We start from the raw sequence: 15,479 nt of genomic DNA on the forward strand, positions 1-15,479 counted from the left end.
TCTAAAATTTTTGTAACAATTCTATTTTACTTCCTTGTACGAAGTAAAGGAAGTATTATGATCGGGGAAAATTTCGGTTTTCAGATTTCAACGGAAATACCCATTTTCACTAGTTTCGGCGTGATGTCTATACGTACGTATGTATCTCGCATAACTAAAAAATGATTAGCCATAGGATGTTAGAATTTTGGACTGTTTTAGGACTGTTTTAACATCTAGTTGTGTACCTTCCCTTTTGATTGCAATCGACTGGACCAAAAGTGTCCAAAAAAACCCAAAATCCAAATGATTTGGGACTTTTTCTTAACTTCAGCAATAAGCCCTCATTAAGAGCTTTTCAACGATATATCACAAGTGGTACTTGTTTTCATTGGTTCCGCAGTAATAGCCACGTAAAATTTTAATTAATAAAATATTTGGATCTTACAAGGGGAAGGCACATCGGTTTAAATCCGACTTCATCTCCTTTTTTTAACTTTTTATTTTAATTGAAATATATTGATTTATTAATAATTATTAATCTCTGATTGTAAAAAAATGCTTACAATAAATATTAATTCAATAATAACAACAAAAAAATTATGAAAAAATATCAAAAGTTATTAATGAAATAAAATTTTACGTACTTATAATTTTAAGAAAATGTGTATATGTAATTTAATAGGCGTACAAGAAAGTCATGTGGTGTCCGCATCAGATTTTTACACTATGATTTTAAAGTAAAAGAGATTTTTGTTTTTTAGAGTAACTTTAAAAACAAAATTATAGTTTATTAATATAAAATTTGCTCCGGTCGTTGACAATAATTTTCATAAATTCGAATAGGAGATTCACTTTTTATATGGAAAAATATTTCCTTACAATGAAGCATTGTTATAAAGATATAAAACATTAAAGATATTCAAGAAATAAATTATTTATAGAAATTTTTAAAGAGCGATGTAGTTTACAAGATTAATTGACTTAGGTGGACGTTTAAAAATTAAATTATGAAACTGACTATTAAGAAATGGATACAAATGACGTAATCAGTATTTAAATAAGAATAATTCCTGAAAATAAACTGATTTATTCTCCATTTAAAGAATAAATTTCATCAGAATATTTTTAAGAGATGTATCTATGTTATATGTTTCTTTTCCTCATTATGTACATAATCAGGGAGAGAAGAAAGCCTAAAAACGAAATTGTTGAAGCATAAGCATATTTATTCACTGAAATCACTGATATAAAACAGAAGCACGCAACTCTCACTAAAATTCTACATGTACATATGTTTTAAAATATATATATATATATATAATGTATACACTGCCTCATACATTACCTAAAGGTATGAGACTTTTAATAAAGTCTATAAATAAATAAATAATAAATTATAAATAAATAATAAGAAATAGGTTGTTCAGAATTAAGCTTGTGAATCCAGGCATGGCAGCAAACAAGGTAGTAGAATTCAACTTAGGTGTGGCTAGTAATGTTTGAGAAAAAGGAAGAGAGAACTGGGAGAGGAAAGAAAAGAGAGGTGATAGAGTTAATTTAGACAGTGATCGTATTGTATTTTGTGATCCGTTCAAAAATACAATCAACACTACATACAAATATACACCACCCATGACACACCTAAACATAAATAAATATTGTACTATCTTCATTGTGTTGATATGAATGAATAAATCTAATTAAAAACTGTACACACACACACACACACACACACACACACACACACACACACACACATATATATATAAACAAAATGCTTGAACACAAGAAGAAAAACTGATGAGAACCATATAATCAGCCAAATAATCACATTATAATAGTAATTAAATAATTACGCAGGATTAATTTGAAAAAACGAACAATATTTCCTTTATTTACAAAGGAAGAAGTCAAATTAAGACTATCATCCATATCCATTGTCAGTTATACCGGCAGCTGTTATTTCACGTCTTGCTTAGATGATGTTCTAGAACGTAAACTGGTCCCAAAACGCAATTACTTGCAGACTGCTGTTGACTATGATCTAATATTACAGATGATTTCTTTTAGTAATCGTAGATCGAATGTGTTGTTTCTTCCCTTTTACATATCATGTTGTTTCAGGTCGATTAAGTTTATTATTTTTACTTTACCGTCTAGATAGCTCTATAGCAGAGCTGTAGCTCTACAAGGGAAATTATTGTAATCGGTCCAATTTGGGTACCGGATCTTGACGTTGTGGCACCTAAGGAACCCAAAACCCAAAAAACCGGATGGAAATTTTCCGAATGTTAATGTTCGTATATACGTGTATTCCGTGTTGGGCTGTAAATCACCTTATATATCTAGAACTACTGAACCGATTTTGACCAAACTTGGTCAGATTACTTCTATATATGGGGCATTAATGCTATTAAATTTTCAACTTAAAAGGCCAAGCCGGAGAAGCTGTAGAGCAAGGTCACCCTCAGTATCTCGATATTTCATCTAATTAAGATCATATTTTTCTTAGACGCATTTGTTAATAATTAAAAAATAACAATATTTGAAAAAAAAAATTTTGCAAAATCGCAGCACCCCCCACACCATAAAATGCTGTAGTAGTCGACTGCTATGTTGTGACATCACAGATGAGTGGTAGAATCAATTAAAGAATAATACTTAAAGTGTATAAAGGTAACTCGATCTGGCTGGGTCTCAAACTCGATCACCCCGTTGACTTGGTGCCTGGTGCGTTAAGCCTCGCGGATACACAGTCTGACGACCGCACAAGCGAAATTTGTTGTATATAACTTGTGAAATTACATTATTGTAGTTAGTGCTGACCGTCACCGCTAGTACCGCCACACCCACGCAAATTAAATACGGTATGCGCGCGCGCTTTAGTTAGAATCATTAAATTAAATAAACGAAAAAATATTATATTTAAATACAATGATAAATATTTTTAATTAAGTTATATGTGTAAACTGTGCATTAGAAACAATAGTTCCAGGACTTTCCCGGAACGCGGGTGTGCCGCGTTCCGAGGAAAAAAATAATAAGTTACGAAAAATTCATAACTTATTTCTTTTCCATGGTGGCAAAAATATAATAATAACTAAAAGAATTAATCTATTTTTTCCTTAATCGTTATTCACAACTTCATCGTCCTTGGGGATGAAGAAATAATGAATATTTTTAATATCTTAACTTTCAAGGAAGCTAGGGCCTCGGTCGGTGGGTTAAAACCTTCTCTGGTATAACACAAATGTATCCTGAAAATTTAAAAGTTATCGATCGCTTGGTCTCGCGTGATGCGTTAATATCTATGTTATTACAACTATGATGTCAGCTTTTTTTTTCGTTTATCGTATAATGTTTTTGTTGTAGTTGATTTAATTTTTTTTAAAAAGTAGTTCAAATTTTCTGTAAAAAGTGAGTGTGTGTTACTTTTTTAATAATTTTATACATCCTGTTTGTCCAATATATGATTCATTGCAGTCATTATAGTTTAATTATTAAACTATCCAGAAGAATTTTTAAAAAATCTTGCTTACCATATACAAACAATAAGTATAGGGTACTTATACATAACAGCTAATAACAGCTAATGATAAATGGAAAAGTTAGATCTAACTTGTAGTTACTAGATGATGATAATAAGTTAATAATTTTTCTTTCAAAAATAATTTTTTTTTTTATAAAAGTTGTCACTCAAACCGTAACGTAAAACAACCAAAATTTTGGCTGGTTATTTTACGTTAAAACTACGAAAGAAATTTTATAACGTGAGTTAAACAATTTTAAAAAATACTAAAGGTTTATGAATCAGGAACATAAATAAATTTTACAGAAAATAAATATGTATTCCCGTTAATTAATTTTTATCTAAGGAAATTCATTAACACATCTAAATAAATTTATTATCCTACTAAATAAATCTGGTTGAGTATTACCGTTTAATACCAACTAGGCTTTAATCAGTAATAAAAGAACCTGTAGTGTTAAGTTAGGATTTAAAATGTAATGTCTTCCGGTTAATATTTGTTAAAGCGTAAAACAGAAAAATATACAAGAAGAAAGAAGAAAAATGACAATCAAGTAGCGGTTTCACTCACTCATGCGTGACTGACTACTTTACCATGACAACCACTAATTTTATATATTTTTTTTTTTTAGAGAAATATAATTTTTTTTCTTATTACAGCAGGAAATATTTTCTTAGAACGTAGCAGTCACAATTTTAACATAAAAAGAGTAAGACGCAAGATAAATTTTAAATTTTATTTGAATGTTTGTTTTACTAACCGGCCTGTCTAGCCAGAACGTGAAATTCGGGGTTCAGTACAGCCCAGGCGAATCCCGAAGCCAATTCAGGGGATCCTCCGGGTCTCCCGGGGTCAAGGGGCCTGCCCTATGGCCACACACCTTTTGTTCACTATTCCCGATTTTCCAGGGAGACAAGCGCTCTGGACACCCGCAGAGCTACCTTCGGTCGCAATTCCCATCTCCCCAAAGTCCCTGGACCTCCGCCCTGTACGTTATCCTCATGTTTGTGAGAATAATACTGTTAAATAATAATTATAATATTCAGACTTCATAAAAACCTGAAAAAGAAACTAAATTACAAAAGAGAATAATAGTAACTACGGTAACTGAAGCACAAACAACTTGGACGACGAAAAATTCATAACTTATTTCTTTATCATTGTGCAGAAAAATAATAGCAGAAATATAATAATGAACTAAAAAGATTAATCTATTTTTAGGAAAAAATAGATTAAGGATAGATATTCATTAAGAATAATGAATATCTTTAATACACAACTTCACCCTCCTTTGGAAGCGAAGAAATAATCAATATTTTTAATATCTTAACCTCCAAGGGCCTCGGTCGATAGCCTAGAACCTTTCCTGGGATAACACAAATGTATCCTGAAAATTTGAAAATAATCGGTCGGTTGGTTCTCGCGTGATGCGATAACAAACAAACAAACAGACAAACTTTATATATTTATATACATTTCCCAATAATCATGATCTGTTAGATCGAGAGTGTACCTGATGTATGCTAAAATTAGCCTTCAACCTATCAACAAATACCCCGTTTGGATTTTAAAAATCGGACGATTGTTTGTAGAGATATTACAAGAGCACCCCATTGCACCTCCCAAAACAGCGCCTCAAGGCATCCCGTTTGTTACAAGTTGATGATGATGATTGGTCTAGCCTCTTACGAGGTGCTTACATACCTCACCACTCAGCCTCCCACGCAGTCCCCATGGGAAGCCCATTATTGGTAATCAAAGATTTTTAAAATTTATTTAATATTATTTTATTTAACGTAAATTTAATTCCTTTATTTTTGTAACATTATTTATTCGATTGATTCGAATCATTCAATTCAAAGCCAACTCACAGTGATAGAGAGACTCACAGTTCACAGTTCATTAATTCAATTCATTAAAGTTTGTGCTTCAACCGGCAAATTTTCATTTAGCCTCCGGAACCTTAAAGTTACTTCAGAGGCTGAATGAGGATGATATGTATGAATGTAAATGAAATGTAGTCTTGTACAGTCTCAGGTCGACCATTCCGGAGATGTGTGGTTAATTGAAACCAACCACTAAAGAACACCAGTATCCACCATCTAGTACTCAAATCAGTATAAAAATAACTGCCTTTACTAGGATTTAAAACTTATAACTCTCGACTTCGAAATCAGCTGATTTGCGATGACGAATCTCCACTACTACATATATCTATATTACTATATAAAGACGAAAAGGGTTTTTGTTTGTTCGGAATAAACAAAAAAAACTACTCGATCAATCTCAACTAAATCTTTATCCATCTTTCTTGGTATAACTGAGAAGGGTTTTAGTATATTTCATCTTGAAAAATCTCTAAAAAAACTATAATGTCTTTCAGTTACGCCAAGAAACATGGAAAAATACTTGGTTGCGATTTATCGAGTATTTTTTTTGTTTATCCGAACAAACAAAAATCTTTTTCCTCTTTATATAATAGTATAGATATAAAGCATAGTTTATCGATTCATTAGTAAATAATATGGGACATATTCCGGGTAACTAGATACTACTCTATATTAATAGGTTGTCTGCTACACCCAAAACAGTAATACTTTTGTATCAAACAACACGCTACAAAAACTATTTTTCCCATTTTTTTTTTTCATATAAAATTTCCTTCTATCTTAAATTCCGTGCAATTACAATAAAAAAATGCGACAAATTTGGGTCTCAGAATTTCAGCGTATAAGACACAAACTGGTGCCTCAAAAAAGAAAAAGATAAATTCAGCGAAGGAGATACAAATGAGGCTCTTATAATTAAGATACATTCTTTGTTTACAAGGATGAAATCAGGAAACATTATTTCAGTCATCTGAAATTATGATACAAAGAATTTAGGTTTTTGTGGTTCATAACGCGCATGGAAAAAAAACTTTATATCCAATTTTTTAATATCGTTTAACTTTTTATTTTATCTATCACTTTGCAAGAACATAACTCAAAACTAAATTTGACACGGAAAAAATAAAATATTTCTAATGAAAGCAGCAGTTTTTAAAAATACTTAAAGAATTTGCAAGGTTTTTTCATCTAATAATTATTTCAATCTAATATAGTGATTTAAAAAACATATGCACATACGCATAGTAAAGCCCCAGCACTGGGTCTTAACATGTCTGCCAACCTAAATAACGAAATTATTCTACAAATTAAATTTATTTTGTAAAAATCAGCTATCATTTTATAACAATAATGTTAAAATTTATATCAGTAACTTTTGAACGAGACAATAGATAAAGAAGTTAAGTTACAGTTGAAATCATCGTAAATTCCTCTACTACAATACAACGTTTTTGTCCTGAAAAATTAGACGTAATAAAGATCATTAGCTATTGGAAATCATTATTACATCGAGACATCAAAATGGGTCCCATTGCCCAGCTGCCCATAACTTAAGACTCTGAAACGGGTCTCATAGCAGTCTACCTGTTAAACATTAATTTAAAAAAAAAAAACATATAATAAACCATACTAATAGATCCAACAATGAATCTACCATTTTAAAGATTAAAGAAAAATAAAACTTAAAACAATATAATAACAACAAACATATAATAAAAAATCTTTTCTAAAGAAATCTCATTCCTTGAACAACAACAAATATATTCTAATGTATTTTGATTTAATATATTCTGACTAGGCTGAGTAGGTAGCGCCTCGACATTTCGTGGGTAGGTCCCGGGTTCAATTCCCGGTCAGCAATGATCCCCATACGAGCTAATGACCACTGCTATTGATGCCCCTACTTTTTCATAATATATATAATGTTTTAAGATAATAGATAATTTATTCGAGATATAAATGACACTCAAGATCTCTAACAACTCAGTTAATAAAATTATGTTAAAAATGACAAATTTAATATTATTAAATTGATTATGCGACAGTTGCGTATAATGACGATTCCACTTACACTTAGATATTCGTAACAATTCTGCATACATCAGCTTTGAGGGTTTACACAGATACGAGAGAAGTTTGACCTTTTGACCTTACTACATATTCGAACACTACTACATAATTATAATGAAAATTACATAGTTGATAGACCTCGCTAATTTTATACTAAATTTAAAAAGCTGAGCTCAAAATAAAATTTAATTATTTTAAAGTGAAAATTAAAATATATTACAAAACAGAATTGTTTCATAATTGATATTTTAGGCATAATCATATAAATGACAATCTTACTATATTAACAACATCGTAAAAATTGCGAGTATTGACTAAGAAAAACCGCAAATCACTGATTGATGACTGTCGAGGAGGGTTTCTCTTTAACTCTAGGTTTTATTTTGTATTTTTCAAAAATTTTAGTTACAATATATAAAAAACAGTAAATTAATGATTTCAAAGCAATACGCACAAATATCACGCGTTAGGTGATAAACCTAATGAGTAAGGACTTACAAATTAAGTTTCTTCCGAAGCGTTTTTACTGGCTATCAATTTGAAACAAAAATGTTGTAAGTCATTATACATACATCGATCTACAGTAAGTAATTTTATTAAAAATTTTTAAAAAAATTTGGAAAACATGTTTGGTCATAAGCGTGTAACAAACAGGTGACGAGCTAAAAATTTTGTCGTTGCTTCGTTCAGTCAAATAGATTTAAATAAATATAAATCTGTAATAATAACAGCGATCAAAAAAAGCTAATAGATAAAAAAGAGACTAAAACTTAAAACCATTAAATACTTTGTACGCTTGCTAAGGAACGCTGGTTAGATGTAATAGAAAATTAAACAGTATAAAATTGTCACTGTCGGAATTTAATTTGCACGAGTATTATTAACCCACCTTTCTTTAATAAATTATAATTTAACCCACACACTAATAACCACTCCTAGACGTTATAAGAGAAAACTTACTAAAAACTAATTAGAAATATCATTTAATTATATTTTAACATTTACAGTTCCGTTATGTTAAACAATTAATGTAAGTTTAAATTGAATGACTATAAATACGTTAAACTACGGTTTAAGTTTATTAAACATAAAGTACTTGTTCCATTAAAACGGACGTGCAATGTAAAGACGTAAGAATTTTTACTAATATGTAATTTAAATGACACATAAAGACTTTCAAGAGACCCTGAATAATTTCAGGAATTATTATCTCGGAACCTTTAAACTACATTTCTACTTCCTTGTACGAAGAAAAGGAAGTATTGTGATCGCGAAAAATTTCGGTTTTCAGATTTCAACGGAAATATCCACTTTGACAATCCCTGAATCCATTTTGAAAAGTTTTGGCGTGACGTCTGAAGTACGTATGTATGTACGTACTTATGTATCGAGCGTAACTCAAAAACGATTAGCCATACTATGTTGAAATTTTGGATCAAGGACTGTTGTAACATCTAGTTGCGCACCTCCCCTTTTGATTGCAATCGACTGAACCAAAAGTGTCCAAAAATCCAGAAAAATTTGGATTTTTTACTTCTTAACTGCAGTAATAAGCCCTCATTGAGAGCTTTTCAGCAATATTCCATAACTGATACTTATTTTCACTGGTTCCAGAGTTATAGCCAAATTAAATTTTAATTAATGAAATATTTGGATCTATAGGGGAGGAACATCAGTTCGAATCAGACTTCATCTCCTTTTTTATTTATTTATTTATTTTTTTTAATTTAAATATATTGATTTATTAATAATTATTAACCCGTGATTGTAAAAACGTTTTACAGTAACTAATAATTCAATAATAGCAATAAAAAAATATATATATATATTATAAAAATCAAAAGGTACTGGTGAAATAAAATATTATGTGCTCTTAAAAATTTGTATATGTAATTTAATAAGCATTATTACATACGTGTGTATGTAATAAATTTGGTGAAACATTTGATTATTCAATATTAATTGAAAATTATAATTTAGAATCGTACTATTTTTGGATTTTCTAGTTTAATTTTTGTTTAATTAATCTGGAATTTCTGTTTGTTTTATCTACATTAAAGTTAACTACAGAGTGATTGAAAAATGGATCCTTACAAGAACAACATATACACTGAAGCATTCATGCCCGATCTTTAATAAATTGCAAAAAATTCTTATTTTTTAATTCATACTTCTCTGAATACTATCGGACAATATTCTTTCTAAGTCGGAGTTAATCATCATTTCGTTTATTTGTTACCAATCATTTAATCCTTCTTCGGTTTGATATAATTCTTCTGATCTTAATATGTGTATACATTCTCTAATTTCAGCAGTTGTGTAACCGTTCACTTTATTAAAGAACTGGAGAATCATATCTCATTATCAAATGAAATAAGTTTAAATGAAGTGCAGAAAAAATTTGCATATGCAATTTAATAGGCGTGAAGGAAGTCATGTGGTGTCCATATCAGATTTTTAAGTCAGATATCAGTTGACTGGTTTGATGCTATTCTCCATTTCTTTTTAGGTTTATACTAATTTTTAACCTCCATATACATACAAAGAAGTATATTCTCAATTATTTTTTTTTATATATTCAAATCTTTAAATTTCTCTACAGTTTTTACCTCTGTATGTCCTTCCATTAACAAATTAACAAAACCCCGACATCAAGATCGTCTCTTAACAAGATTGTATCATAATTTCCTTTTCTCTTCCACTGGATTTATTTGACGGGAAATCTTACTCTTTAAAGCTTTGGCCCTAACCTATGCAACTTTTCTTTCTACTTCACACTGACAAACACATTTCTCACTGAGAAATGTGTTACTATAATAGGCAGCTAATTTCAATTGAAGGCCTACGACAAAATTGCTCTGCGCCTTCCGGAATGCGGGAACTGTATGGAGTCGAGTGTTTCGGTGTGCTGATGGAAATCAAGGCTGAATTACGTGGATTCAATTTCTCAGACGGCTTCATCATCTATTGTATGGAGAAAACGTTCGGGCCATATGTGGATCAAGACAATCTTCGCAGCCGATAGGAGTACAAAACGGCGACATCCTCGTCACCACGGCAATCGATGAGGCGAAAACGTTTGGAAATACGTTTATGTCCGTTTCCCTTACATCGTCATATTTTCCTAAGTTTATGAGGTATAAGTTGCACGTAAAAAGTATACCGTTTGTTATTGGAGACTCCCAAAATGGGTTAAACCTACCCTTTTCTTCTGAGAAGCTAAGGTATGCCTTGAATTCTTCTCGTGACACTTCCCCTGGAAATGATCATATGAGGCTCAATACGTTATCTCACCTTCCGGATACTGCATTAATACATCTTTTGTCTACTTACAAAAATATATTTTCTTACTAGGTTTTCCCAGATTCTTAATTAGAAGCATCGGTGATTTCCGAACTGAAACCTGGTAAAGATAAATCATATCCAAGTTGTCGTTTTATTTAAGTTACGTCTTTTTAAGTTATTTTACACTTCGTTTTTCTCCTAGAAAAAAACCATCTACATTATCAACTCATTTAGTTTTCAACATAATTCTGTGTAACATCATTTTAAAATCCTTTACTTTCTCCTTTTTTGCTTTAATGTCTGACTACCATTAAGTACCACAACCCATACAAATATTTTCAATAACTTCTTTATTCAACATAATATACAAGCAGACATCTTTTCTGCCTATAATAACTTCCCTTGCTTTTTCCATTTTGGAGAATGTAAATATGAAAGAGTGATTGTATAAGTTATAAACAACTCTTCTTTCCCTATATTTAAGTCTTACTTTTATTAACATTTCATTCTATTCTACAGTATCACATAATTTTTACCGATCTATTTTCAGATAGATTGATAGGTTGTTTTATTACTTGTCTTTATTAAAACTAATCTGATAAATAGAAAACCCTATTTTGTAATATGCTCTTTCTAAGATTACACTCTTCATAAAATAATCCTTTTAACCACACGCTCTAATCCCCTATTGTAGTATTTTCAATTCACGACACGTTAAATTAATGATGCTGTATGTCTCACATCTATCACCTCTTGCTTTCTTCGGTGAGATAACAGTTACACTTTTTTTTAAATCAGAGTCTATTTTTTCAATTTCAATATTTTAAACATTAATGTGTAAATTTTATTTAGTCTTACTTCTTCCTTATAGCATATCGATTTTAATGGTATACCATCGATTACTTCTGCTTTATTCTTCTTTAAATTTCTCAGACCTCTGTCAAATTCAGATCATAGAAGTTTCCTCTGAAATTATCATCTATCTCTTTAAACTGTTATTCCATTAGTTTATTATTAGTTTTTCTCCTCTACATAGGTCTTATTTCAAATCCTAATAAACGTTTATTGCTTTTATACGGATTCGAGTACTAGACAGTGAACACCGGTGTACTTTGGTGGTTGGGGTTCAATTAACCGCACGTCTCAGGAATGTGGGCCTGAGTCTGAACGAGTTCACCTTATTCACATGTCACACATATCATCCTCATATCATTGGGCCTTAGGGTGGTTGGTTATTGTTCACAAGTTGAACAGATTGCAACGTACACACTAAGAAAACATTAAAAAATATATATATATAAATCTTATTACTATGTTTTGTGTCAGTTGTTAACTTTTCCTCCCTTTTTTTGGAAAATCAAAAGTTTTCCATTTTTATCTTTAATACTGATACACTTTAGTCTCGTTTCACCAAATTATTGTCTAATTTTTTATATTGTACATCCAACTTTCCAGTAATCGAGTATTTTCTTTTATCTCATTCTCTCCTTCAACCAACCTTTCCTTTCCCACTTTAAACCTCATTTTTTATAAATCGATAAAATTTTCTGCCTTCATTACCTTTTGTGTTTTTATACTTTCTGCATTCATCCATCAATTTTAATATATGAATATTTATCGTTATCAGTTCTTTTCTACCAAAAGTCTCCTTTCCTGCCTTAATTAGTCAGCACCTTTGATTTATAATATAACAAAATTATATTGATATCACAAGGTACACCTTTATTAATTAAATGTGTCGATTAGTATCACTGGATAATCCTGAGGGGGAAAGGAACCCATCACTTTTTAGTACACTTTCCTCGCTACCACAGGTTTGTTTAACATATGAAAATATTAGTGAATATTAATTCAAACTTCGTCTAAAAAATTAGTAAATGCACCTCACTTAAATAATAATGCTATCAGGATTTCAGTTAGAGATCAAATTTTAACATCTTAATTTAAACATCTATTTTAAGATATCAAAAAGGCGATGACTTTTATAATAAATACCGTATAAATAACTCTATAAATGTATAAATCCAAGGCAATAATAAAACTTAATAATAAAAATTTAGAGTCCTTGACCCAACCTAGCATTCTAAAAGCTATGGTGCGAGGCGCTGCATTTGTTATGTCAGGGCGGTCTGCACGCTTGTGTGGTCTAGAATGAATGTCGCACCGATGTATACTCATATATGTGTATGGTATTTGCAAAAGTCAGGTCAAAATAACCACTAAACACGTACAAGAAAACCTGTTCCATCGTAAAGGGAATAAAAAATCTAAGATTTGAATTTAATTCTAAATCTGGTGTATTTTTAAAACACAGGTCGTTTACAATATAACATTCACCCGACTTCGTGATACCTTGAAGGGACGTACCTTGGAGGTACATAATTATACCGACATTAATTTTTTTTGGATAAATTTTAATGATGTTATTTTGAAAACGTTCTGTACATGAAATAAAACGTATATTCTATTTTTATTTTAAAATAAAAAGATAAAGAATGTATTGAAATTGTCCCTACAAGTTAACTTCCGTGTTTAATATAACATACGAAATCTTAAAATACATTTATCATTTTTTATTACTGTAGGACAATGACTTTACTATGAAATTAAAATACTATTACCATTTTTCTTAAGTTATGATTTGCTTGAAAAATAGTGAATTTTAATCAAACTCCAACCACAAACGAATAAAGATCTGGAATAAGTATTTATTCAATTAAATACATTAAACAATATCTGACGTGATCTAATACATGATACTTTTTTTTTTATATTGCTCATTAAAGAAAAAACCCAAGTAATTTAAAATACAAACTAGATATGAAAAAAAGTACGGTAGTTTCTATGGATAATAAAATAAAATCTAGAAAGGAATTGAAACTAGTCTAGAAAGGAATTGTTAATTTATTTAGTAAAAATAAATGGTAGGTAAATAAAAATGACAAATTTCTGTTTAATAACAAGTTTAATTCAATCAAGGTAATTAAATTGTCCAAAACAGAAAAATTTTCGAATAGAATTTTAAAAATGTAGATAAAAAATGAAATTTTAAACAAAAAATACTGAAATTTAGACTATAAAATGCATAAAATTCCTGACTATATAATTCCTAAAATTAACTCCCTGGATAGCTCGACAGAAATTTATGACTTGATAGCTGCCCCATAAATTACTACAAAAAATTCTATCAGTGAGAAATTGTGAGAAAAAATAAACATGTGTAATGTTTCCAATTATAAAATCAACTAAAACAAAATTTTAATTAATTTCGACAGGAGCAATTTTGATATCTTCAGTGAAGATTTATACGAGTAAATCGTAAAATTTAAGACGGCAAAATAATGCAAAATTTTGGTAGCCTTTATATCAAGAATATTCCTAAAAATATAAACAGTTTATGGTATGACCAAATTATATTGGTATAAAAAATCAACAACTGGTTGAGTGAATGATCAGTGTCGTCACCGATCGGTTGTAATAGTGCAAGATCAAAATCTAAATCTAATTAATCCAAAACGAGTCAGAATAATATAATAACAACAATAAACTATGGTTGAGCGTATTTAATTAATCACACTAATTTAGGATTGGCTTGCCTAATTACAAAATAATATTAAATACCAACAATTAAAAATAACTAATAATGTTGAAAAAGGAACTAATAACCGGAATTCATGGATAAAAAAGCCCGAAGAAATGTAAATAATTATTTAAGAAACGTAATTTATGAATTTTGTTTATAAAGGGTATATTTCAGGTAACCTGAAATGAAGAGAGACGGATCCTTTACAATTAGATTGATAATTTTCAAACTGATTTTTTTCCGTGCTTTCTACTTAATTATTTCATTTCAATCAACTAACTGCCTATATTAATAAAGTTCCCTATACTTTAAGGAGTAGAGAGTAAAGAGAGTTGTACTGATTGCTAAAATAGAAAAACCTTTTTTATTTAGAGCCAGAGCTTATTAGTACCGCATTAACATAACTGCGGACATATTAGCGGTTTTTAAATGAATTTATGACGAACTACACCTTGGTGTAAATACCTCGGAAACTGTTTAAGGAAAAAGTTTGTTTACAAACTCTGTAGGTCTCTTCTCTGATTTCTTGATCTAACACACTAGAAGAGCACTGATGCTGCAACACCGTTCCAGTGCTATACTTTGGGAGAAATAAAAACTTTCCCCACATAAAATGTGTTTTAACTTAAAGTCCTACTTTTTATTTTAACATTAAATATTCGTTGTTATTATAATTATTAATGAAAAATATTTTCACTCTCCTTAAGTAGTATGGAACGAATGTTTATGTATTAATCTTTTTATGGATATTAAAATTGTTTGGTTTGATTCCTAATCCTCACTTCACTTTTTTTTTATTGATATATTATTAACGAATTATGAGCTGATGAAAAATATAACCTAAATTACAAAAATCAAACCACTCGAAAATGGTCCTTGCTTTTGGAAAATCCGTAGGCAAACGGGGACAATATATCGCTTTTTACCGACAATAAGTCGCTAAAAATCTAATTCAAGAAGAAAAAGTTAGACATTTGACATGAAATGGGTAAGTTTATCTTCTTATCAACGTAAACATTGAATGAATATGTATCTTTTATAACACTGATGTGTAACCATCCCGCCGACAGCGATGCTTGCTCATTCAAAAAGAACTGCTCTCGTCAAAACGACGCTACACCTCACGGCCTCATGTTTGGC

The sequence above is a fragment of the Lycorma delicatula genome, chromosome 8 (genome assembly GCF_047948215.1).
Source record: "Lycorma delicatula isolate Av1 chromosome 8, ASM4794821v1, whole genome shotgun sequence".
NCBI classification, from domain to species: Eukaryota; Metazoa; Arthropoda; class Insecta; order Hemiptera; family Fulgoridae; genus Lycorma; species Lycorma delicatula.